Source organism: Zootermopsis nevadensis, unplaced genomic scaffold (assembly GCF_977971745.1).
Source record: "Zootermopsis nevadensis isolate Lab colony 2312 unplaced genomic scaffold, Znev_1.0 Znev_ptg000040l, whole genome shotgun sequence".
NCBI lineage: Eukaryota > Metazoa > Arthropoda > Insecta > Blattodea > Termopsidae > Zootermopsis > Zootermopsis nevadensis.
In genome coordinates this window covers 1,201,731-1,215,775 of record NW_028259172.1, presented here as the reverse complement: position 1 = coordinate 1,215,775, position 14,045 = coordinate 1,201,731, and the positions used below count along the sequence as shown (strand labels likewise).

At 35.0% G+C, this 14,045-nt stretch overlaps 1 protein-coding gene and 1 long non-coding RNA gene across 8 annotated transcripts in view; both read right to left on the bottom strand.

Annotated features, from left to right (window-relative positions):
* Positions 1–14,045, bottom strand: part of LOC147871758 (uncharacterized) — a 213,571-nt gene that overhangs the window by 80,286 nt on the left and 119,240 nt on the right. The window lies entirely within an intron of this gene.
* The window catches only part of LOC147871761 (uncharacterized), a 37,419-nt gene that overhangs the window by 10,841 nt on the left and 12,533 nt on the right, over positions 1–14,045 (bottom strand). For 3 of the 7 annotated variants that reach the window (XR_015538357.1, XR_015538358.1, XR_015538359.1), the window contains one exon: positions 6,740–12,717. This is a non-coding gene — a long non-coding RNA (uncharacterized LOC147871761). Of the gene's footprint in view, positions 1–6,739; positions 12,718–14,045 lie in introns of those variants that run through there. The other 4 variants (XR_015538362.1, XR_015538363.1, XR_015538361.1 and 1 more) reach the window with 4 other exon arrangements.

The window sequence follows — 14,045 nt, the reverse complement described above, 5'->3', positions numbered from 1 at the left end:
TACATGTGTCTAGATTACGTAGCATTAAAACACCGTTCAAAAAACTAATAAGCTTGAACCCTTAAGCAAGTTTCACCCTTTTGCGAAGCAGTTAAAACAAAATAACTCTTAGCGAAAACATGAAAACAAAAAATGATATATAAACCATTACACATGCAGAGAAGAACAATTAGTCACGTCCAGACGAAAGGGGCAAGCAGGAAAACAGGAACGTTGAATATTTATTCCTTTGTTGGTCAGCTGGACGCACACAGTACCACCCCCAGAGAAAAACTAATGTCCGTTAAAAAAAGACTTAACAAACCGTTAACGCTGAGTTATCCTGGCAACTGCAGAACAAAAACTAGCAGTCAGAGTTTTCTCGCTTGATTAACAGAATATAACAGCTGACAGGATGACGACCTGGCCGAACAATGTGACATGGTAAATAGGGACTTCTGGTGGTCTAACGGATTCGCCAACTCTGGTCTTGCTGTGCGGTAGTAGAAAGTCATGTACCTCCATCACTAACATCCTAGTAACTCATTTTGTTTTTTTATACAGTAACTGCTTGGAACACAGTATGATGTTTATTCCATGGAAGAATAGCGCATCTGTTCAGTTTCAAGAAACACTGTCGACCGATTCCTAGGATTTTATCGTAACACAGAAAACGAAGTAATAATTATTGAATATCAGTAGATTACTGCGGTATGATTATTACTTACAGTTCTTCCCCCCCCCCCTAAAATATCTACCTCACCGTGTCAACGCACAATGAACATGTATTAAACCGTGCCTGGAAATATTTAACTGAATTAAAGTGACTCAAGACAGGCTCCCATGGCGAGCACCTTTGGCCACGGTAATGAATCTTTATGTTTCACAAATGCGGGGGAAATTATGGACTATATAAAAAGAAATTAAAATTTCAAGAAATCTATGTCGAGAGCATAGAATGACTATTTGATTATCTGAACATTGGGAGAATATGGTTTTCTGATCAGGTCATTTTGCTTACATGAATAGCAACTACCTTAGCTGCAATAAAGCGGGAAGAAGGTTCATTACCGTGTTCACAACAGCCATCCACTGGATCCTGTGCTGAGCCAGATAAATCCAGTCCACATCATCATATCTTAACCCATTAACTTTCGTCTCATTATTTTCCCCCCTCCCCCCACTAACTCCTAGGACTCTCACGTATTTCAGACTTTTGGCCGAAATGCTTCTCTCCTCTTCTCGTTTCTTCTCTTCTGTTTGGCAAGATTTGGCTTCAGTCTCCGTAAACATGTTTTCACGCTTAATTAACTTTATAATGGAATTCTGTATTGTCAGTTCAATTTTCTAAGACAGTGCTACTGTTCAGCACAAAGAAGTTTTATTCTCGTCGATTCTGACGGATAAATAATACGATGGTAATAGTTATAAGAACAAATTTCGCTCTGAAAGCAAAGTCTTCCTACATTTAAGCGTGAGAATTACGCTAAAATATTTACTATGTATGTAGGAGACATTCCTGCTTCCTGAAAACAACAGTTCGTCCTTTGCTTTGCTTATAACAGCGTAGGGACGCCGGATTTAGGGTTAAAACCTTTGAGCCTGTGGATTAAACTACCAGATGGAACAAGACCGACAAAGAAAGAATGAGACAGACAGTGGCATGACTACGTACAGGACTTTCTTTACATCTCCTAAGATTATTCAATCTCAAAGAATTTTTTTTTTTACTTTTCCTCTAATATAAGAAATATCTCTTGGTCTTTTCTTTTCTGTTCTGGGACCTTTACATCAGCTTCGATACACTCCGCAATGTAGAATGTCAATAGAACTCACTCGGCGCCATTAATATCGAATGCGACCTCCCACACAAAAGAAACGAAAAATAGGAAAAGATGAACAAAAGAAATCAACGTAATAGGAGACTCAACGTAGTTTTCCGTATTCTTTCTCTCTTCCGGACTTCACCTTTATGTTTGTTTCCTCATTTTTGCTATCGTCTCACGCTTTGCACCAGAATTTAACATCTCAGTCTGCCTCATCATATTCTCGGACTGATGACCGAAATCTTTGACCCTACAAACTTCTCGCTGGACCTAACGTATCATGACGATAAAAGTGTACATACCAAGCATATACAGGGCGTTTTATTTTAAACGCAAACCTAACTACTACACACGAACATCATCGCGCACAAAACCACGAAACCAATGGCAATACTAATTATTGCAGTCGTATCCCGTTGTTAAAACCGATACTCTACTTTAATTCGCCGTGATATCAGCTGTTTTATTGCTAGGAAAAATGTTGTCTTATTAGACACTCGTCAGGATACGCAATGCTAAATGCTTCACAAAAGAAACAATGCATTTCGATACGAATTAATTTTAGAGAACGAGCAGACGTTCTGCTTGTCAATACACCAAGCTGACCCTTGTACAACTTCTGCTCAAGTGGCTTGAGAGTCGACTTAGTAACAGGAGTGACCTTGGCTTCAGTGTCACCGGGGTCGGACCTATACAGCTGAGGATTCATATTCCGTCGTTTTACTCAGTCATTCCAGGAAAATGCCGGAATATTGTCTTTCATTAGGCGAGGACCATATACTTTCCACATTATATAATTAATTAATAATCCGTCAATTAACGCTATACAATCTGATATGACAGCGTCGTTAAACAAAACTATAAATCCTCGTATATAAATAGAATACATATTTTCATAGATTAGGCAGTGGGTGTTAGCTACAAGTGGGTTGAAAAAATTCCTGACACAACAAAAGAATGAAGGGAGATCATTTTCGAATTGATGGCAGAAAAGGAAAACTTTTCTAAATAAACCGTACGTACGCAGGAGAAGAGAGAAAAGAAATAGGTTGCTGCGTTCGTTTGATGAAAGTATAAAACAAAAGAACACAGTATTCAAATATAGGAATGTGAAGAGACATCACTTATAAAAGTAAGTTTCGTAATACCTGATGGTGTATTCCACATTCCTAAACGCAGAAAGTAACAGCTTGTAGGCAACTGGATTCTGTAAAGTAGCCTGTCTCTTTTCTTTCGTGTATTAAAGAAAAATGAGTGAAGAAAGACTCTTTTTTTTTATACATTTCAAACCATAAGCAAGGGCTTCAGATATTCTCAAATGGCTCGTTTTCAAAGTATTCAGCTACAAGAACTCGTAGAAAGAAATATCACGTTATTTTTCCCATAAAATTTTAGTGTTTAATGCAATTCTTTTCTCGCACGTTCAAACCATATATTCCATAAGTGTAAAGACAAAACTACACTTGTTCATTAACAACGAGTCAATAAAAATATGCATTAACTGGACAAGCCCCTTCTTAAAATATCGGAATTAAAATTGTTGGTTGAAATAAAACGGGGGAAACAGTCTGCAGAACGTACTGGGCACGGGGAATTAATATTTGGTAGGAGACCTGATACCATCATGTCTCATCCTCATGTTGCGAACGACCAGCAAGGGATGATCCTACAACTTGAGCGATTGGCAGAATGCTAACAACTGCTATCAGCATAACACCAACGTGTTACGTAATATTACATGGGACTTCGGACTTAGATTTATTTAAAACAACATAAGCAACGGAAATGAATGTTTAAAAATAAGGTAAGAGGGAGCGAAGTGGATTAATCTGGCTCAGGACTAGTGACATACTTTTCTAAACGCGATAGTGACCTTCGGAGTACAGAAGGGCAAAGAATTTCTTGACTAGCTGTTCTACTGTTAGTTTCTCAATAAGGACTCTCTAACCATGTAGGCTCTTAGTTAATTTGTAATATTCAAACCTTTCTGTACAACTTCGGCCATTAAATTATAGAAAACAAGTTGTATATTATTATTATTCAGTGAAATCCAGTAGTACGTCAATGTTTAATGAAAGCCTAATTTATACAAAAACTTTAGTGAAATTGAATAAAACATGAAATACCGGCCGTAGAATCCAAAGGACAAGAATACACTTATCTGTCTGGTTATCTCACAGATAGATGCCATAAACGAACGACTTGGACAGAAGGCGTCTAACACGTATAAGGAAAGGCAGACTGTCTTGTTCTTACAGGAAACACGGAACGTAAGCAAGAAAGGCATCTTCCCGATGGAATGAGCTACCAGGACAGTTCTATTTCCGACTGGGATGGGGGAAGGTTAGGCCTGAAATAACACTGGCGACCGAGCCTTCTGCTTCTATATATATACATATATAAGCTACAAAGAAGGACGATCCAAAAATTCATCACCAAACTCTACCGGATTTGCAGTTGTGTACGACTTACGACATATTTATGACCTGAGCTGCCATTTCACATCCTTTTAGTTTCATACTGCAGTTACATGAAACGTTATAACAATATAAAAATTTCTATCGTAACTGAGTTCATTATTATGACAATATTAAATTTTCTACTGATGAATGCATTGTTATGACAATACATAATTCTCTACTGTAACTACATGAAATGTAACGATATTAAGTTTTCTGCCGAAACAACGTGCAGTGTTATAAAAATATTGTTTTATTCTGTAGCTGCATGTAGTATTATTACAGTATCAAACTAAATTTACTCGTATGTCGAACACCGTGTCTAGAAGATGTAGTGGCACAGCTCCACGACTTCCTTCCTTCTTTGGATAGAATTAAATTACCAGTTTGATATTAAATCTGTTTAAAACTGCGAATTAAGCCCCGAATATTAAACGGATAGGTGGTTTCTAGACCTTATAATTTGTATGGTCGTGATGGGTGGTGAAGACCGTGACTTTTGGGACTTTTCGTATTAATTTCCCAAGAAGGACTCTTCTCAAAGGACTTAGCTAGCTAGTTAACTAGGCTGTTAACTCTGCATCCAAAAGTTCTTATAATTATCTTCGTATAATTTTTTGTTTATGTGAGAAAAATACTTCAATCAAAAGCGAAGTCGCAGACATAGACACAGAAATAGAATTTGTATTATTAGTCATTTTAATTATATATAGGCCCGCAACTGAATACGACGGACTATGCATGGTATATATTTATGTTTATGTATCTTACCGCACGTGTTCAAACATAACCTATTTTTGGACGTTCGTAGAAAATAAAGCAAATAATGATATTGGCCTCCACGTGGACGCAGTTAGAAAACGTCAAAGCGGATATTCTGCCTAAAGCCTCTCTAACAAACGCCGATGTTTTCCGTCGATTACATGGCAGCGTTGCAGGACCAGACCTTCAATACCAAGAATTTCTTTTGGTTGGAAACTTTTTGAAAGCTGTATGTCTGGCGTTAAACTGAACGAGTATTTTGTTTAACAGGTAACAGAATTGATCAGTCTTTGGCCAAGTATTTTTAATATCATAATTTAAATTAAGTTTGTTTTGATGTATCGGAACATAATTTGTCCTTGTATTTCACTAAATATTTACCATTCAAATAAGCATATTTTAAGAGAACCATATTTTTGTCACAAACCAATTCTTTTAAGAAAAATGTTATGTTATAGCATCAGGAAATGCAAATACCATTACGAAATTTTCCCAACATTACTGTGCAGCGTACGTTCAATATCAAATTTCACTGAAATAATTCAGTAGTTTCTGGAATGAAGCAAGCGGACAGACGGATACGACCTTTTCATAAGAAGTTACTTTTATTAACTTAGTGAAGGAAAACTGTAAGTTATCGTTACATATAATGTCGAAGTGACCCAAATTGCAGCATGAAGGCGTGATCATGAAGTCAGTATTGATTGTTCTGTGTTCCATTCTCTGTAGAATGCAACATACTTGCCGGGGATATGGAAGCTGGAAAATGTTTTGTTTGTTCAGGAAGAAAAATTGACAGTGCAAAAGGATTCATTTGTCTCAGTTTGTTAAACCTTTCAATTGTGTTCTTTAAGAGAGACTATTGAAGTCTAGCGGGCAACGCGAGCGAATTTTATGGGTTGAATGATAACTAAAGTCACAATATCTGTCAACATAAGTCAGAGTCATTTCTCATAGGAATCTCTGTTTTTTCTGTACACAGATTATATAATGAGAACGCATTATGGTAAAGTTCAACCGAATGTTTAGTGACAAATTTCGTTTTGGTCATTATCGATTGAAATGAAATCCCAAGAAACCAGTTGACATGTTACGTGACGCATTTCCGTTTGATAGAAATAAGTAATGTACAACCGAAGACAGGCATCTGAAGCTCTGTGTGTAAATGGAGTATAAAGAGACAGATTGTGTATAAACATACGTATGTTATACAAAGTAATCATGAACCTTTCTCCAGCAAAACACGTTTCTTATCAGCAGAATATCACAGAAAAACTAACAGTGTTTATAATCTTCAGCGTTTTACAGTATAAGATTTATTATGTGAGAAATAATTGCAACAGATTTAGGTCATTAATTGAATTAAATATACGGATTAATAGCTAATCGGACACTGATAGTAAATTAATAATAGCAAAATCAGTGATTTGTTTCTGTACATTTTCATGCTTACTTTAAATTGTCCACATATAAATACGAACTTCCGCAACCTTGCAGAGTTTGTAATTAAAAACATGTCTCATATGTAAACTATAAGCATGTGTGTGTGCTTAAAGAAAACTTTAATAGCAAAGTTTATGATTGGTTAGGTTCCATTCCTCTTCATACTTCATGGCGCTGTGCTTACAATGAAACAGCAATAGGTTAGGTTAGATTAGTAGCTTGTAAACAAGACTGAATAAAACACAGAGGAAATAAAGCGAGTAAACGATGTAGAAACAACAGAATTCTTTTATTATTTAAGTTAACCTGTGCATTACGCCAGCAATACAAACATTTGGAAGCTAACAAATGTATCGAGTCGAGGTAAATTAGATCGGAATTACTAGTAACAACCATTCTAGGCCTAATGTGTATTTTGTCGATGTGGACGTTATAGAACAGTAAACTTTAATAATAAAAGGCGAACATATGATGTCGAGTTTATGTGTTGCGTTACTAACACACCGTTTTGGTTCCTATGACAAAAAAGTGTTGAATGATTCAAAAGCTTCCAGTCAAAATATTGCCCACAATATTTTTAGTCCTGAAACAACTGGGAAATTGAATTAATTATAATGAAGTTAACTCACTCCATTTGCATGACGAATGTAACACAGGTCACTCTGTGTATGATAGTATCTTATAGTTCATGTCAGAATGTAGTATATAATTGAAGGGAAGAGAGCAATAGTGGGCTAAGCCACAAAATTGGAAGAATAAAAGAAATGTATTCATAGTATCGTCCCATATACTTATATAGAGGCAGGCTAAGTTACATGCTGTTTGGTTTCTTCAAATTCGTGGCTTACATAACATTAATAAGTGAAATTAAGGAACCACGTTTAAATTCATCTATGTTTTCCTCAGTTTTAATAATGTGCATGTTAGCCCATTCTTGTTCTTAGATATAGAGTTGTTGTCACGTGTATTTAACTTTTGACAGTGTTATTTAACAACAGCTTGTCAAAAAATCACAACACGTTTCTTGAAATTATAACTGTGATAAATATTCAGCACACCAAAATTTCTCGTAAGCGGCTATAGACGTCTTTACCATTTTTGAATCTTTTTCTTCACTGTGTTTGGATACTGAAAATCCCGTTTTAAAGTTCCAAAATTATACTAGCGTTTTAATAAATTCTATATGTTCTTTTATTAGAGAATTATATATGTACGTGTATATAGGATAATATTAAACAGGTTCTTACAATAAGGTGTGAACTGGATTAATTGGCTCAGAATAGAAGCCGGCCTGTTGTAAACACAGTAACTAGTTTTATCGTTTCGTTAGTGAAAGGGAATTTGTTTTCTAGCTGAGCGACTATCAAGTTTCTTAGGATCTTGCTACATGCATTTGCTAGAATTTGATGTGAGAAGACAGAAACGTTGTGTAAGGCTTTCCACATAAGACCGAAACAAATCTAATCAGTGACAAGTCTGCACAAAATTAATGCAGATAGATGTAATAACCACACTTCAAATTTCAGCAGTAACAAGTTTATGAACTATGTAAAAAAATTAGTTGTGTATTCTTTTATTGTAAATCAATAAAATTAGAATTTTGAATACAATTATCACTAAAGTAATATGACTTTCGATATTGTGAACCAAATGAACTGTGAATATAATGACGCTTACAGTATGAAACGAGAGGGTCTTCAAACACGAAGTAAAACCTGTATATTAAAATCACCAAGAACAAAGTTCACAATGTGATTATAAAAGTTAAAACTTTGGTGAATAATAACACAGAAGTGTGGAAGGGGGCAGAAGAATAACAAGACATGAAGGACTAACACGTCAAGCAGATATTAGAATATAAAGTAGAAACAAACGCAACAAAGGTATCTTAATATAACTCTCTTGAAGTCGTGGAAAACTGTAACTTTCATTTACACTTCAAACAACTTATTTCCATAAGGACAACAAGCAATTAGAAAAGGGATTCTCTGACAACATATCGAAAAGATTTCACTTTGTAAGAACTAATGCTGATCCCGCGATGGTCTAGAACAGATGAAGTATGGTTTTGAGGACTGGAATTCCGTCAGAAATTGTATTAATCCTACTAATCTATTTGTTTGTAACGTAATAAAAGTGAAAAATGTCAAGTAGCATGTAACACGTTTTCGGAAATGCGTACAAAATTTGTTCGGGAAACCTGAAAATAAAAGAGATCACTCGGCTGGCTATACGTAGACAGAATAAGGGTCTATTTATATAGGAACGTAAAGACAACGACACGAGCCCTTGCCGATTTTTCAGAAAATATTATTCAACGTTTTTTAATGCAATTGTTTATATTGACTCCGAGCTCGTCCGTTCCACGAACGAGTCTCGCCCAACTTACGTCTCCAACGATATTTTTCCTAAAACAGTTCCATTGAAAAACGTTGAATAATATTTTCTGAAAAATCGGCAAGGGCTCGTGTCGCTATCTTTACGTTCCTATAAAAATAGACCTTGATATTTTTAAAATGGTTGTTCAAAGACACGATTGAAATCGTGGATTGGGTTATTCTAGCTCAGAACACGTTAATGAACCCTCAAGTTTCGTGAATCATGGGAAATATCTTGATCAGCTGAGCAACTGTCTGCTTTTAATATCGAATTTTCTTGACAGTTTTATGAAAAGTTACCTTGAAAGAACGCAGGAACTAGTCCGCCCTTCATGACTGAAGTACACCATAAAACAACCCTGAACTTAAAACAAGCAGCTAAATTTGCATCACCGTCTTTATTTCTGTAGTGATGTTGTTCATGTGAAATGTTGGGCCACAGTTATTTAGTCACTCTCATAGAATGGGGATGCTAACCCTAGTTTAACGTTAGACGCAGGTGTGGGTGGAAGAAGGGTGAGAAGGGAGGAAATCTAGACAATTGCCTCGTTGTGGAACAGCACAGTAGTCAGAGCAGTGCTTGTGGGAGAAACAAAATGCCGACTGGTTGATGTCAGAGTGCAGGAACTGACTCATTACAATAAATGATCGGATTAGCTCGTGGTGCAGTTGCTATGTCGCATGCCTTCTCCTTCCACACTACACGAGTTGGAATAAACTTCTCAGTTTGAGAACTCGGCAACTCTGTCATTGCAGTAAATAGTTAACCAAACAATTTTCATACTTCCAGAATTACTAATTTCGATATTAATTTAACTCGTCTGACTTCAGACAATTTAAGAGGATTTAAGAGTTCGAGCAAGAGTTGAAACATGTACACACATCGTACAAATGTGTAACTCGCTATTTTGCATGCGTTTTTGGATAAAAGGTATTTTTATTTTTGCTGATACAGACTTGAACGAGGCAATTAAATAGTTTCATTACATTTTATGTCTCAGTCATTTGACTAATGTACCCTTAATCAAATTTAACTTATTTACGTCAACAACATACTTTATCTACCTAGGTTGTTATATTCAATATGGGCCAAAAAGTGGACTAACTGCCAAATTATCATGATTTTGACGATGGTGCCACATCTTTTATCCTTCATACGACGTAATACTTACAAGGCAAATTAATCCTAGAGTTAACATTACGCTGATTCACGTGACATTTCTAATGAAATTCACTTCAAATACCAGTGTCAATGATTTCTGATAATATTCTTTAAGCAACTTATTTATTGCATCTGTGACATAACATCTGTTTCGTATTGAAACTAAGTATTTTCTCCAACAGCAGAAAGATAGACGAACGCCGAAGTGAATGGTATGTTTTCAAAGTTATTTGTATCACGTTATCAGAAATGTTCCAAGTAAAACCTAAATATTATTGACTTCCATATTTTGTCTTGAGTTGTTGTTCTTTTCTTTCGAGATAATCGATAAATTAGATTTAAGCTTCGTGTAACTAAATTCACGAAGCAGAATTCCTACTTAAGAACATAAGAGTCGCTCAACTAGCCAAGAAATTCCTGCCTTCTGTTAACAGTAACTTATAAACTAAAAATGAACTGTGAAATTTAAAATAAGAAATTTTGTAATTGTGGATAAAAGTAAGAAAAACGAGTTAATGTTTCGGGCACAAATTTCGAAAATACATCTTCAATTGCTCTGTACGATTGGTTATGGAGTGCACTTTTCCATCCTTGTAAATTGATACTGTTTTTTTCTAACAAGCTCCCTTGAAAGAGTAGGCGTAAGTAATTTATGAGGACGTCTTCAGATAAATTATTCTTACAAAAATAAAAGCACTGGATGAACTTCAACAAACGACAAAAGCAAAACAAATTTGCTTGTACACTTCTTTGTTAGCAGTGTTTTATCTGTTCTCTTCCACACTCCATATTCATGTGTAGTTTCGTACGTATACTGAACTTTATAAAATACTGCCTCCTCCCACGTCGTACGTAATTCACAATAACCACACCATTTACGCTACGAAACAAATAACTGAGAAGACACTTTTTAACGTAACATTATAGAAACAAGGCAGTATAGAACCTCATGACTTACGTGGATTAGTTAGGGCACGTACCGAATGTGATGTCCACGATTAATATTAATGCAAAGAGCAAAACATTGTTATAGACATACAATTGCATTTTCTAAAAATATTCTTCATATTAAAATCCACTGTGCCAGTCATTTACCATCAGCTGGCTGAATTTTCTTGCTAAAACTTTGTGTAACCCTGGAACTGGGAAATTTAAGGCTATTAGAAACCAATGTCTGCCGCTGTGAAAGAGAACTGTTTCGCTGTGTAGTCGAATCCTCTCGTTAGATACTATATAATCTTAGCTATTGAAAATATTAATAATTTGTAGGTACAAGTATCTTTTATACAATTATTAAGTACCTTTGAGAAAAATTTAATGTCTCTAGTGGAAGTTTTGAAGCTGTGTCCAGGTACTGAATAAGTTTCTACAGAAGCAGCAGCCTGCTCTGGATTCAGTTCCACCACCAAGGGATTGGCCTCAACAGAAGAATCATTTGAGATATTAACGTCGTATAAATTTTTTTTACACGATATAAACAGAATTTAAGAATTTATTTTTAAAAAAACAACGACTGTTTGTGTAATATCATATTCGTTTCGAGGAACGAAATAACTCGAAGTAACTCTTACTATTACAGTTTAAATAATTAAGAAAAGTCCTCACGAAACACTGTTTTCTTTCGGACAACATTTCAACGTGAGATTGAAAAAAAAAGTATTTCCAATTTGATATCTGAGATTTTGGATGTCATAAGAATATGGAACGCTATCCTCTGGATTACATTACAGAGCAGTCTACGTTAGGTTACCAATGTTCAGAGATAGAAGGCAATCGTCGTGCTAACGTAGCTTTATTACATTTTAAGTCACACCATACTCATTTATTGAAACGAATTTATCAATAACGTCGTAATCATTTTTCTATGCATTGCCAACAAAACAGCGCATGACAATTTGCATGTGTTTTTAGGATTTATGTGGTGGTACACTGGTAAAGAGAATTACTGTGGAATGACATTTCATCCGACACGTCGTGCCACTTTCCACCCAAAGGAGACTGAGTGGTGTTGGCCATTTATAAACCTTAGTGACATTCTTATTTTCTCGGACCCTTATAAATGATCGGTGACTAGAAACAGAAATTTCAAAGAAAAAGGAAAACAGACAGGGAATTTCTTTATTAGTTCAGAAAACTGTTAGCTTCTCAAGAAGCCCTTTGCTCCGTAGCAGTGAGACGTGCGTCATCTTCACAAGTGGATAATTACATGAGAATTTCTATTACGAAAGTAATTTGCTGGTAATGGAGCATCAAGAAGATAAACTCCAGGTCCATAAGTCACCTTCTAATTCAGTTATTTTTAATAGTTTCACGCACGTTATACAAAAATATTAATTTTCGACAAAAATATTCCTCTCATATACACAAAAAATACTTGGGACAGGTTAATTTCAGTCTCACACAATAATTTTAAGTAATAAATACCTAATATTATGCAAGCCTGGAAGTAAGGTGGAGAAAAGTGGTAAATTTCCAGATTAATTTCAGTGAATTACTTACGTATGTAACTTACAGCCTTGGTACTTCAGAAATTCCTGTGAACGCTCTCTGTCCTCTTTCTTCTCCATGTCAGTCAGTAAATCATACGGCCCCTCCTATTATCATTATTCAGTGTTCTGTCTTACGACTGGTCCATTGCTCCGCCCAAAAAGAGCTCTCCAGTTTTCCCTATTCTCAGCTTCTCGTTTAAATTCCTGGAACTTCATCTCCTGTACGGCAGCAAAATTATTTATTTAGTTCATTCATTCATTTCATTAGGATTTAAAAGCTGAGACTAGATATAATAAAAAATGATATATTTTTTCTGTCCGTGTAGCAAATGAATATCTTGAATTTAGGTTTATTCTACGGTGATAAATATATTTGCAGAACAGGTTGAACAAAGATCTTGAATCTCTCGCATAATGCCTAAAATTTTATTTAAAGTCTTTTATTTCGAGACTTGTCGGAACAAAAGTTTCAAAGCTAATTTACACTAGTGGCTTTACGTGCAAGTTGCATCCTCAAAATTATAATTTGGATAGTAATTTTGAAAACACAGTCACAGTGCATTCCTGTTGGATATTTCTGATTCTCAGTTTATTTCTCAGCTGTACAGGTTATGGGATAATGAGTACCTATAACGAGTTGAGGAGGAGGAGGATATGGAAGAAAGCAAATGTGGCCGATTTTAAGGCAACTGTCACAGGATTCAACTGGAAGGACTACAGAACTTCAAGAAAATATAAATACGTAAGAACAGTCTGACCTCAGGCATTTAAACCCAGAATCTTCAAACACAAATATAAATAAAAGTACCAAATACTTAACAGTATTTGATTTATGATTTACGGAGTAAGATATTAAATATATAACATTTAATACTGCGACAGTTAGTAAATAAAACAGTTATAGTAAGAGACAACTACAGTTCTAAGTTTGAAAAAAAAGTTAATGAAATACTAAGATTTCCATGTATCTGTGTCAATTCAGAAAAAATAATATCAAGTTATGGTAGGCGACATACAGAAAAATTACATTCTTTTATGTCCAAGAAGAACAAATTTTTAATAAAAATAATGAAATGAGATGATAATGTTGCGTCATATTGTGTTGAGATATATACTTGTTCAATTTTATCAGTCTAAACACAATAAAATATTATTATTAAATATTAAAATATTATTACAATTAACATTTAAATATTTAAAATATATTAAAATGATGCTCTCAATCTAAATCGAGCATTTCAATGGAGAGCATCATTTTAATATATTTTAAATATTTAAATGTTAATTGTAATAATATTTTAATATTTAATAATAATATTTTATTGTGTTTAGACTGATAAAATTGAACAAGTAAAAATAAGGAACTCAAGTTTATCAATGTTTCAAGCCACTACTTTACTGTCCACATCTTTCTCCGACACACTGGTATCTCAAATTATTACATCTTCGTAAACCGCCTGTGAGTACGATGGCTATTGGTGGTCGGGAGTTTAAATTCATGAAGCCTCGTGGACCAAATTCAAATTTATTCTGGCATCACAGAAAAG